This window comes from Gordionus sp. m RMFG-2023, chromosome 1, assembly GCF_954871325.1.
Source record: "Gordionus sp. m RMFG-2023 chromosome 1, tfGorSpeb1-WG-v2, whole genome shotgun sequence".
Classification (NCBI taxonomy): domain Eukaryota; kingdom Metazoa; phylum Nematomorpha; class Gordioida; order Chordodea; family Parachordodidae; genus Gordionus; species Gordionus sp. m RMFG-2023.
Genome location: NC_088775.1, coordinates 59,730,227 through 59,744,239, shown reverse-complemented (window position 1 = coordinate 59,744,239; position 14,013 = coordinate 59,730,227).

The window sequence follows — 14,013 nt, the reverse complement described above, 5'->3', positions numbered from 1 at the left end:
TAAACAAAATAATTATTTATGTAATCCTCAATCTATAAAAAAACCCTCAAAAGTTTCTAAAGATATTAGAGATGCCTTTTCTGAATATTTTTAGATAAATAAAATTATCAAGGCTATTAGAGCTTAATAATATAATAAATTTCAAAAATATTACTCTATTTTTATATATTGATTTGTAATAATTTAATAAAAAGAAAGTTTATTTATTATATATGTCATAAATATAATTAAAATAATATAAAAGCCCTCCAATGAAATAACAATATATAATATTTTTCATTCTTCTTCATCAGTGTCAAAGTTGAAGAGAATATCAAAAATAATTTTAATAAGCTTCTTCTTTCCCCTTTCTGATCTTTTTTCCAAGGTTTGATCTAGCATGACATTAAACCAAGAATTTGTAGATGATCTTATTTCTTTCATTTTTTCAATTTCAAGTATTTTCTCAAATAGATCTAGTTTAAAATAAATAAAAATATTTACAAATGTTACCTTGATCAATATTTTTTTTTAAATTAATTTTTTGCAAGATAAATTTGATGCAATACTAGTTGACGGTGATGCTAAATATATATAATATTATTTATATAAAATATGATTACAATCATTCCTTAGAATTGTATCTTCACTATTTGTATCTATGTAGGGGATTTCAATGACTATATATTAATAAAATATTAACAAAATTTAGTATATTTACCATCTTCATATTGATAATTTTCATTACCACTCATTTGCTCAAACATTGCTCTTGCAATATTTGCTTCATCAATTTTAGATATTACAGGATTAGTTTTTTTCAAATTACTGTATTGAATTCCTGGCTCTATAGTTGGAATAAGGAAAGCCATATTGTGATATAATTGCCAAGTGGGAGTTTGATTAGCCCCTGACCCACTCTTTGAAGATTTCAATTTTTTATGCTCCCTCATAAAGCAATCTCTTAAATTTTTCCATGTTGATTTAGAAAATATTTTAAAAACTCTTTAATTACCTGTCTCAATATTGTTTTCAGCTGATATTAATTTCCAAATTGAGTTATTTTTATAACCTATACATTTTTTGTCATAAAGACAAGGATGGTATCTAATGGAATTGATTAAATCTTCTTTATTGATTTTCTATAAAAAATTATTAATATAATATTTATTTATATTCTGATATATGTATATATAACATTTATTATTTTAATAGCATATCAAAAATTTACTTGTAAATCTTTTTCGGCCATATTGTAGTTAATGTCGTATGGAAAAAAACAAAATGATTTGTAACTTGATTTTTAAGTTTAATGCGACAAATGTGGCGGGATTGTCGTGTCGCGTCGCAAAAGCTCACTATGAATAGTCATTGGTAATTACATATATTTGTATTTTGTCGTGTCGCTGTCGCTCTCTACTGTGAATTCACCCTAACACTATCCTTGGGCGCTTAACATGAATTTGCTTTGAGGTGGGATCATTTTAAAATTTTTATTTTTGAAAATTCTAAAAGTCATATCGAAGTTATTATTTAACATCTAATGTAAGGGGTTGAAAATTTTTAATATTTAAATAATTTGTAAAAATATCAAATATAAATTTATATAAAATATTGTTTGATCGAATGTATATAACAAGCGGCATATTACCCAGAAACTGAGGATAGTTTTCGACTAAATCTTAGATTCGCCTTTTCATAATCGGTTGAAATTTTAATTGACCTAATTTTTAAATTATTTTACCAGTAATTGGGGTCGAATTCCCATATTTATATTCAAGATTTCTACCACTGGAGGATGATGGCATGGCAATATCTTTACTGTTGAGGCATGATTTAATAACTTCATTAGAATCTTATGGGGGTGGATTGTATTTAATAGCATAATGACTCATACCCACTGGTTCGTTCTTTTCTTTAGAATATAAATTTACACCTCAATTTTAAAAGATAGTTTTACATTTTTTATATATAATTAATTTTTAAATTGATAAAATTATAAACTAAACTTATTAGGGCATTCAACCAAAAATCTTAAAGATATTAAGTATGTACAAGAAGTTTGAAGATATAACTAAAATAAATCAGCGCCATTGGCTAAGGTAAATAATTTTGCAGGGTTGTATAATTAACCGGCCAAATACGATTCGGTCAATTGATCTATATTTGACTGGTCAAATTAAAATAAATGTTTTAAGAATATTTGCTTTATTTTGTATATAATAGTAAAATGAATCTATAATATTAATTTTATAATATTTTTTAAATTCATTGCCATTCAATAACTGATTTTCGCTTTCCGTGGCAGAGTCTTGTTCTGATTCATATTCAATATTATCATTTTCTTTAATATTTTTAAATAATTTTCCTGTTGTCGAGGTCTTCGGTCGATTTTTGTTTTAGTAAGAATATTAACCCAGATAGACCAATTTCTTAAGAAGAACTAGAATTATGAATTGTTAGTAAATTTTCATTTCTCTTAATGACATGGTGGGACATGTCTAACTAACTTGAGGCCGGAATATGATTGCTTCTTATGAAAGATACTGCTTTCCACATAATTTGTTATAAACATGCCCCTTCTACTACTGAATTTATGATATTTTGATCACCACCTTGTAAAATGCTATTCTTGTATTATTACACACTTCAATAAATTCCCTGCCAGTAAGATGCTCGCCTTGATTAAATAAATAAGCAGTATTATGATCACATGTATTTATATCGTTTTTTCTTTTTTCAAACATATTTTCAATTGTTTTTCTTAAGACTTTTTAGAGTATTTGACCTGGCCAATTGATCGGTTATTTAACTGAATTTGACCAATCAATTGACCGATCCCTTATTTTTGTATCTAATTTTAATTTGTGATTTATTAAATATAATTTAGAAGAAAGACAATTCAAGAACTAAGCAGCTAGTAGTTCAATTAAATCAGTCGGGTCTACCCCCAAAATAATATTCATTCTCTTCCCCCTAAAAGAGAACTGCATATTCCCAAAAGGATATATGAAGACATTCCCTTCCGATCATGTACTTAGCAAGGTAAGTATTATTGACGAAAAACATTAAGAGGCAATAGTACTATAACATTGCGGGGGGGGGACTATTAGGTGGGAGGTTTTCCATAAAATTTATTGGAAATCTACTTAGTGCAAGCGTTTGGATATATCATATTTATATAAAAAAAAATTTGGTTTGCCTTTTTTATGAAAAATTTAAATAATAGTCATTATTTTAAAAAATGATTAACCTTTATTTATAATTTTTTCACATTGTTTATAGACATAGGGTAAGCACTTATGATGGCTCTTAACGTCTGAGTTCTGGGGGGATAGAGGACACTAGGCTAACTAATTCTATATATTTAGGTAGTCCTATATAAGTTATATTCTTTTAGAAAAATTTTTTTTCATTTGTCTAATAAGCCAATGAGCATAGAGATCAAACTTGTCAAAAATATGACGAAAAACGCAATTCTGAAAATAAAAGAAAAGCAGAGAAAAAGAAATTGCCCAACTAGAAATAAAATGACCTAGGAAATGTTATAAATAAATTTCAAATACTAAATCAACAAATAAATGCTTTATTGTAAAAATATTGATAAGTCACTTTATAAAAATTATGGTTCATTAAAAAAATTATTTGTAATTTCATAAAAATAATCAATAATGGTTTCATGAAAAAAATCAATGAATAAAAAAAATCTCTAATTTTTAAAATAACTAACATGTTAACTATATAAAAAAAATAGATAAACAAAAATATATCATATCAAATGATTGACAGTTACTATAAAAATGTATCATTTATGACATGCCACCCCTTTATGGGCCCGTGGCATGCATACAAACAAACAACAAAAAATAAATGGTATATATATTTTGGTAAAAAAAAATGGTCGACATATATTCATACAGTATGCATCCATAAATGGGAATATAGCGGACTTTGTGGGAGTCATCACGAGAGCAGTAATTGATTCCCCCACAAATCCATTGCGTCATTACGTTGGGATACCGCTGAGGAGGTTGATGTCGACGGAGCGGGCTCATGAATACTACTTATAGCCCTCTTGAGAATGTCTTCTGTTGATCAGGTTGATGCGATGCTAGAATGACCACTGGATGTGCCCATTAGTTCACTCCGATTGGCCGACGGAGCCGGAAGATTGGGAGAAAATGACGACTGCAATTGCGTTGAGTCACCCAGTCTTCGTCGATGATGTTTGGCGGATCGACCGGTAGAGTTATCACGAATTGTGGCTAGAGGTTGGCAAACATCCTTACCCAAACTTAGACATTGGCTACGGATATGACTATCGCTGTGGCAATAGAAGCATCTTCGCTTCCTGAGCCCTCCAGACGCCATAGAATTTTCCTGGGATACCGGAGATTGAATAGTCATTCCAGTATTCTTAGGTATTAATGTGACTTGTAAATAGCAGGATCCAAAATCGATCAAACAGCTATTTGTTTCCATGTTTACGATGTTTGGGGCGACGGACGAGTATTATCCTAAGGATTGTATGTCGACTAATAAATGGAGGATTACACCACAGTTGTACGTAGTGACGATTTAAATATAACAAAAATTTTATTTTAAACAAAACGAAAGGGGAAAAAAACTTAATTTAAAATTTAAAAAAAAAAATTTTTTTTTAAATTTTAAGATTATAGATATATAAAAAAATTTCCTATATAGTGTTTATTGATATAAAAAAAAATTATGGTTTAATGTATACTAGTTGCGGCGCATGCATCTTTAAAAAAAAACTTATGGTATAATATAAACTAGTTGAGGCACATATATTATAACAAAAATAAAAACTTATTTCTCACATGTGCTTCAACTATCTCTATATTATTATCAACAATATCACTTGGGGTGAGCGTCAAATGAAACCAATAACACAACAGTATTTGTAAAACAAATCTCATTCACTCAAGCGAATCCCCCAAGTTAGTATTATTCATTTCTAATTTTAATTACAAAATTAAAGGCACTTCCAATAAAATAAGTTAGGAAAAAAAATGCAACAACAATCTTTTACCAAATGTGTTTAAGATTTTCTTTTCAATATACATTATGCAGTACCATGATAAAAAAAAACTTTTAGCCTACACTGATAACAAAAGCTATTTTAATACCCCTCAAAAAAAACTTTCGATTCATTCAATAAAATATAAAAACAAAACTTGTCCCTTCATTCAAGAAAAGATAAAAACAAAACCTTTCTATTCTTTCACGAAAAGAAAACAACATCTATTCATTAAATTTAAAAAAAAACTTTTCTATTCATTTCACAAAAATGACTTATTGTCCCTATCATCTGGCATACACAGAACATTCCTTAACGAACCAAAACAAAAACTTTTCAATATCACTAAAATGGTGAAAAACTTTTTAATGAACCCGTCTGAATTGAACTATACATAGAATCGACAATGACCATAAACCTGCATATATTGACATATTACAATATGATTCAATATATGTAACCCGGACCGATATGAACCGTAAAAAAAAATCTAGTATGTCTTCTCATATTATTTACCCCTCTTATTTATCCCAATTTTAAATGATCGTGATGACGGATCACCGTAACCCAGGTTATTAACAAAATTTCACTCAATTTCGAACCCCGATTTAATATGACCCGACCTCTTTCCCATTTTGTTTTACGATTGTCAAACAATCTGGCCCAAACTTTTTGTCTCACTGAAAACTTTACCCCTAATTTTACTTCCATTGAGGTAATAATATTCCTTTTTGGTTTTAAGAAATCTAAGGACCCCGTGTTCGCCTACCTAAAAATAACTCTACAGGCGTAACCTCCTCTCGATTGCGAGAATTGAGGTAATATAATTGAGATATGTAAGTCTCATCTTTATGGGTTCCAACCTTTTTAAGCCAATTTTTAACAATGGCTACCATCCTCTCAGCTTGTCCATTCGAGCTGGGATAATATGGTGGATCTAGAATGTGTTTTGTCTGTGACTCAACACAAAACTGTTTAAAATCCTCACTGACAAAGGCGGAACCCCCATCAGACACTATTGTGTCGGGAAAACCGAACCGAGCATATAATTCTCTTAATTTTTTAACAACAATTTTTATGGTATACCCATGTACTTCTGCATATTCTATCCATTTAGAATACGAGTCTACCACTAAAAAATATGCTTTTTTATCAAGATCAAAGAAATCAATGTGGATACGTTCCCAAGGTTTCTTTGATTTAGGCCAAAATTGCTCTACCTCTTTACGGGGCACAGGCATTACAAGGAACGCATTTCTTGGTAATTCGTTCAATATCATTGCCCATACCAGGCCACCATACATATTCTCGAGCCCAAGATTTCATCTTGACTCGACCTTGGTGACCGGCGTGCAATAATTTCATAATTTTACTCCGTAATTTATAAGGAATTACGGCCCTGTTCCCCTCATAATACAATCAACAATTGATAATTCTTTCTGTATTTTTTTATATGCATCATATTTGTTTTTCCAAGGTTTCTCTCCTGTTAGACTTAATTTTACCTGACCTAGAACTTTGTCATTCACAGTATTGGTTTTCAAATCCTCCCAATTGATAGGACCCCCTTTTAAAATATAAGACAGAGAACGCACTAAGGCCTTCTCTCTATCAATGTTTATACTATTATTTATTTCCGGGTCTGCACAGCCAGAACCCAACCTGGACAAAATATCCGGCGAATGATTCTCTTTGCCCCGACGATATCTAACCTCCACGTTAAAACTGCCCACTAATAATAACCAACGTTGTAACCGGGGAGTTAACATTAACTCCTTATTATCCTTTCGGAATAGGTGGATTAACGGTTTGTGGTCAGTAAAAATTTCAAATTTTTTACCAATCAAATATTCACGGCATTTCGTCAAACCGAAAATCACGGCCAAGGCCACTTGTTCAATCACCGAATATCTCGTTTCGACATCCCTAAAAACTCGGGAAAAAAAGAATGGGTCTTTCCACACCATCAATTACATGTAATAAGGCTCCTCCAACACCTTTGTTGGAGGCATCAACAGCTAAAATGATTTCTAAATAATTGTTGAAACATACTAAAATTGGCTCTTCCCCAATCTTTCCTTTTAAAATTTCAAATGCTTCTTGTTGCTCCACTTTCCAATCGAAATGAACACCTTTTTTTAATAACTCATATAACGGGGAAGCTACTTCGCAAAATCCTCTATAAAACGATGGTAGTAATTTACCATACCCAAAAAGGACTGTACCTCAGTCTTACTATTGGGCTGCTTCAAATTTAATATATTCTTCAAATTTTTTTGTAATGGTTTCACCTCAATCCCATTTATGTGATGACCTAAATATTCTACCTCCGTTACGCCCAAAATGCTTTTCTCCTTGCTGGCTCTCAAGCCTTTACCATGAATTCTTTTAAAAACTTCCTCCAAACGTTGGTTATGCTGCTCAGGCGTCATCCCTGTAATTAGCACATCATCCATGTAATAAAATACCCCCTCTAGTCCTTGGAAAACGGACGCCATGGTACGCTGAAAAATAGGTGCTGTCACACTCAACCCAAATGGTAATCTACAAAAAGCAAACAACCCTTTAGGAGTCGTGATCGTCAATAATTTACGAATCTCCTCCCTCAAAGGTAATTGTAAATAGGCTGACGAAAAATCAACCTTTGAAAAATATTTCACTCCCTTCAACTGGGCCAAAATTTCCTCAATTCGGGGTAAAGGATATTTAACTTCTGCTACCCATCTATTAACGGTTACTCTGAAATCAGCACAGAGCCTCAATTTACCATTTGATTTCTTAACCGGTACCAACGGGGTTGCCCATACACTATATTCCACTGGAACAATAATGCCATCTTTAACCCACTGATCCAATTCTTCGTCAATTTCCTTTTTCCATTCAAAAGGAACTCGTCGACACGCTAGAAAAATAGGTTAAAATCCCTCCCTTAATTTTATATCTACTTGATAATCATCAACCTAATTTATCTTCGAAAACTATTTCATATTTCTTCATTATACGAGATATATTTTTACTATGTAATTCATGAATACCAATAGCATGAATACCAATATCAACCATTGGGGTCAATGCTACTATTGTTTTCAACCATTAATTCTGTGGAATTTACATAACTATCAGAATTACGGGTTGAATCATCTTGTCTTACGGTTAAATCCGTCCCTTCTATTTCATGAATATTTTTTCGAGCATTATTAGCGATATTTCTGTTTTTAGTCTGATTTAGGGCCTAACCATTATGTATGGCAAAAATATTCCAATAATTATTAAAAGGACCTAACTGAACAATCCAATCCCACCCCATGATGGTTTTCACATCTTTCTTTACTACCCATAAATCTAGGAAAAATGTGGTATCATGGAGAATTACTCCCAACTTAGTTTTTCCCAAAACTATTATCTCAGACCCATCAAATTGTCTGACACACATAGATTCTTTTTCAAGTTTATCCCCCGGCCAATACTTATAATTTCTTCTAGACATTATGGAAATGCTAGCCCCTGTGTCGAACAACATGTCAATATCCCTCGAGTCAACTTTTACAGTAACTCTTGGACAAGGACAAGGTTCGACTAATCTCTCAGTCATTAAAATCTCATATGTTTTAATTGACTGATCAATATTAATCTCATTTGTAACATCCGTTTCATGAGAATTCCCATTTGAACATAAATTCAACTCGGAATTTAGTGGTTCATTAACAATATTCATATTTTTTCTGGCAATATAACTGGGATATTTTTCCCATCTGAAAGTATTAATATTCCTTTCATCGGAATATTTAACAATACCCCTAGGATATTTCTCCCATTTAAAATCATTAGAATCTTTATTATTTTTATTTTTATCATCAGGATAAAAAAATTTCGGTTACAACCACTGCTTTTGCGAGAATCAGATCTCATTTCAGCATGGTTATTTACTTTATTATTATTTCTCCCTCCCGATCTCTTATTTACTATATGATTACACTTGCAATCATATTCAATTTTTGATACAGTTTATGGCTACATGTCCCGGTTTGTTACATTTAAAACACAAACGGGATTTGCCATAATTCAATCACAACGAATCAACTTTATTCATTTAGGCCTGAAATCTTCTTTACGTTGGAATTTTCTCCACTAGACCTTGGCAATGGAAAACCCATTCTAAAATTCTGTTCCTTTACAATACAGGTTTAAGAATAATGACCCTTGTATCCGCACCGATTACAAATTATGTCAGCAACAATCTTTGGAAAACTCTTTCCATTCGAAATAATTCTATCACCTAGTTGTTTCTTGTCCCCTTGATTACTCATATTAATCAATTTAGATACCTCACTATAAATATCTTTAATAGATTCTTTTATATCTTTTAATTCCTGGAGGCTAAATACTGACATCTCCACAAATTCCGAACGATCATTGTTATTATCTTTCATCGTTTCAACCTTTTCAGGTCTGCCGTTCTTGATTTCATTTAAAATTCCATTTAAACTACTTTACAAGTCCGAAATCTTTTTCCAACATCTGCCGACACCGGAGTGTCTATTTTCCAATTACCATATACTCTGGTCACAACCAGTACCATATACTCTGGTCGCAACCAGAGTACATTTTCCAAACAAAAATTTTATTATAATAGATAACCCATATAGTGTGACCAATAATAAAATTGTCACTAATGCATTATTTACATCAAATTTATCAACCATTTGATACAAATTTTGATAAGTAAGACTCGGATATTCCGAAATTTTATTAAATAAGCTAGGGTCAATATCAAAATTAAACATAAAGCCCATCTCATTATATGGAAAATTTATATTACTTTAAATCGGCCGTGTTAAATTTCTAAAAAAAATTAAACAAAAATGTGATTGCGTTGTGTCCTGAGGAGAGATACAAAATATAAAATAAAATATTTTTTACCTTAAAATACCGAATAACCCTGGAATTGAAACTATCCTATAGTCGCGGTCAACAACTGTCAAAAATATGACGAAAAACGCAATTCTGAAAATAAAAGAAAAGCAGAGAAAAAGAAATTGCCCAACTAGAAATAAAAGGACCTAGGAAATGTTATAAATAAATTTATTCAACTACTAAATCAACAAATAAATGCTTTATTGTAAAAATATTGATAAGTCACTTTATAAAAATTATGGTTCATAAAAAAAATTAATTGTAATTTCATAAAAAAAATCAATGAATAAAAAAAATCTCTAATTTTTAAAATAACTGACATGTTAACTATATAAAAAAAATAGATAAACAAAAATATATAATATCAAATGATTGACAGTTACTATAAAAATGTATCATTTATGACAAAACTATCTAATGATTTTATTAAACTAGGAAAATATTTTTAGATTTGTAAGGACTGCTTGATGAATCGAGTACCATTCATTTATTTTATAATATTCTTTTACTGATTTCCCAAAATAAATGATAAGCTCAAGGCAGGGTCTACATGAGCGGAAGAGGGATTTGAAGGAGGGTAGAGGCAACGTCTAGATGACAGGATTTTCACTGGATGCAACCCCCCCCCCTCAAAAACCTATACCTACTCCCTACCATTATTAATTACATGTTTTTAATTATACTGTTACTCCTTTCACACACTTTAAAAAGAATAACTTAAATTATTTTGGCTCTACTACCAACTATCAAAATATTGTGAATATACAAGAGATATTTTTAGATCTTGAATTCAATTAACTCCTTCATTTACAATGAATGCATTATAGCATATCGTTTGGCATGAATATGAGCCTGCTGAGAATGTCTAACCCTTTGAAATTACATTTAAAAGGACAGCATAAGTTTTATTTGGAAAATAATGTCTATGATTGTTTGCATTATATAGATATCAGCAATAACATTGTACTGTTTATAATAAAAGTATTGATTTTTACAGCAATATATTTTGTCCTATTTCATCTAAAAATTTAATAGATAACCCCTTAATAAATTTATTCTACCCCCCCCCCCTCCCCCCCCACCCTCATGTAGACTCTGTGTAGGGGTTAGGTAGGGTAAGGTATATTTGGGGGGCTCCAATTAAACTTTTAGATAAAAAGAAAGTATATTGCTGTAAATATTTTATTTAAAACTTTTATTATAGAACTATTATAATAAACTTAGATTGCTTAACATCTACCAAGTATAGTGCTGATAAACAGCTCGATTTGAACCGATTTAAAGGGACTAACTCAATATTCAGGCTTGAGTTAGCCATTTTTAAAAATAAGCTCAATCGAACAGTTCAATACAACTAACCAATTTATATATTGCATACATTCAATCATAGTCATGAATTTTCAAATTCTATAATTTGCCTCTATATTTTTAAATTAAGGGGTTAGTTTCTATCAATCTTAAATTCATGCCAAATAATACACTATAATACATTCATCATAAATGAGGCGAAGGTTTAATTTAATTCATATTCTAAAAAATAATTCTTAAACATTTACAATCAAGATCCTTTTATATATAAGGAACAAGTTCCTTTTGTATCTAAGATATAAGATCCTTTTACATCTTGTATCAGTTTGGCATTTTTAATAAGATACTTGTATTTGTATCAACGACACTTAATTTTCAAGAGAAGTTTGTATCTTTTGCATTTTCCTGACAAAAACTGATACTTTATTTTTTTTTTTTAAAAAAATTGAACAATCACGTATAACCCTATTTTTTTAGTGGATTCAATTATTACCTTCATTATTCTATCTTTCCTGCCATCATATTTTAAAAATATCGGTAAAATTAAGTGTTGCTAAACGGCTAACCTAATATTTTATCCAAAACTATGACGCAAGCCTCGAGATTTTGTTAATAGATGTCCAAACCTTGCCATCTATGAACAAAATCTTTAGGCTTGCCTAATATTTTTTGGCTAAAATCCATTTTTAAAAATCGAGCCATTTAACAGGTAAAATTTATAGTACAACAAAAATCAATTTGAAAATCAGCAACCTACATTAAGATAGATCATTAATAAAACCAAAATAAAAAATAAAGCATACATTTTGCAATTTAACCTGAATTTGTTATAATGATGGAAGATTATATATAATTTATGTAAAGATAAATTATTAATTTTTTTTTTGATTATTGGTAATATTGAATCCTATTTAATAAAAATTAAGGGCAATGAAGAATTGAAGAGTAAAAGAATCAAATAGTAACTAAAAGATATTTCTAAGGCTTAACATATATTGATATTATGGCAGATTTATAAAAATCTATAGCATCAAACCGCTCAATGAATACTATACTTTTTCAAATTATTTTTCTTTATTTATTTTAAAGATTACGAGTACACCTTTTGAAAGAAAATCAGAAGTTTTTGCATGTAGGATGGCTGGAACACTTTGTGGTAACCCATACGTAATTATTTGTCTCAAGAAAAATAAAAAATAGGAGTAACTTGTCTGGAATAAGGAATTTATTTTCTACTTTAAAATTACCATTAATAATTAAAGCAAAATTGGATTTAAAACCAACCCCGGCCAAAAGGAAGGGAAAAACTATTAAAAGAAAAAACTTTTTGTTAATTGAATTTAAATGTCATCAAACTCGAATTACTTATCATATTTATTTAGCAAATGGAGAGCAACATTGCCTCAAAAAACGGAATTTGTCATATGTCTGAAATATTTTCAGAAAATAATTACTATAAATTATCCCATTAAGTCAGGATTCTTCTGTTGAATAAAAAATGCTCAATTTTTTTAAATTATATTGATTAAGGCCTAAATATGATATTCTAAAAAAATTAGCCAAAAAATAATCCTAAATGGAAAATCTAGCCTGATGCATATTTTCATCGTTAGCATGCATTAAGAGTATAAAAAACGTAAAATTATGTATAATATCAAAAATCAATAGAAATCTATATATTTTTTTTGGAATTCATAATAAAAATGAGAAAATATTTATATATTATGAAAATCCTTGAATTAATATGAATTTTATTTGTTTACAATTGGCATATATATCTTGTATGCATATGACATTATCTGCATATTCATCTTTTGCTATTTATAATTTTGAATAAATAATGTCCAGATGAATTAACAGATCTTTTATTCAGTATTGCAAACTAAATTGGCTAGCGTGACCTGTACTTGATTTTTTACAATTTTTACTGGTGTTCGAAGGAGGTAGTTAGTAATTTCTCTCATAAATAAAGCCAACTCTTCTAATCTCGGTTCGTAAATTTCAGATTTCCCACGAATTTACAAACAATATCGATAAAATTGATGAATAATGGCTACTCATTTTTTTCCTTCTCATTATTATTCTGTATGCAGATCAAAGACCTTCATGGGCCTTGAATTTATGATCATACTTGGCAGAGGCCCGCCGGAAAATTTTTTATAAGCCCATGCCCAGCCCGACCCGCATTTAATATTAAAATAGATCCCCAAGACCATAATAAGCTTTAAAATATTTTCCGAAGCCCGCAAGCCTATTAAAACATTTTATATATATACTTATGCAGAAATAATACTAATGGAAATATAATATTTTAATTAGTAATTTAATAATATTAATAAGAATGATATAACGAAATTTTAATCTATAATTTTCAAATTATAAAAAATAAAATATTATCAACAATTGCTTTATCATTTTTAATTGAATAAAAAGAAGAAAACTTTATTTTCGATTTGATTTGCATTTAAAAGAGCCTACTTTTTGTCAATATGTAAGTATGTCCTGCCATTTTTTACATTGAACTAATCCATTTTTTTGATTATGATTAATTATATTAAAATTATACCATACTTTGTTTTTTAATTAATTATTCAAATAACTTATATTCCAGAGAATATAATTTAAGTATTTCCTGATTTTTAATCATTATATCTAAAAACGAATACTATAAATTGTTTTATGTCATTTTTGATCATAATATATAAAGGTTTTAATATAACTGTTATAGTTATAATAAAAACTTTATTAAAATTAGTATATCTGAAAAATTT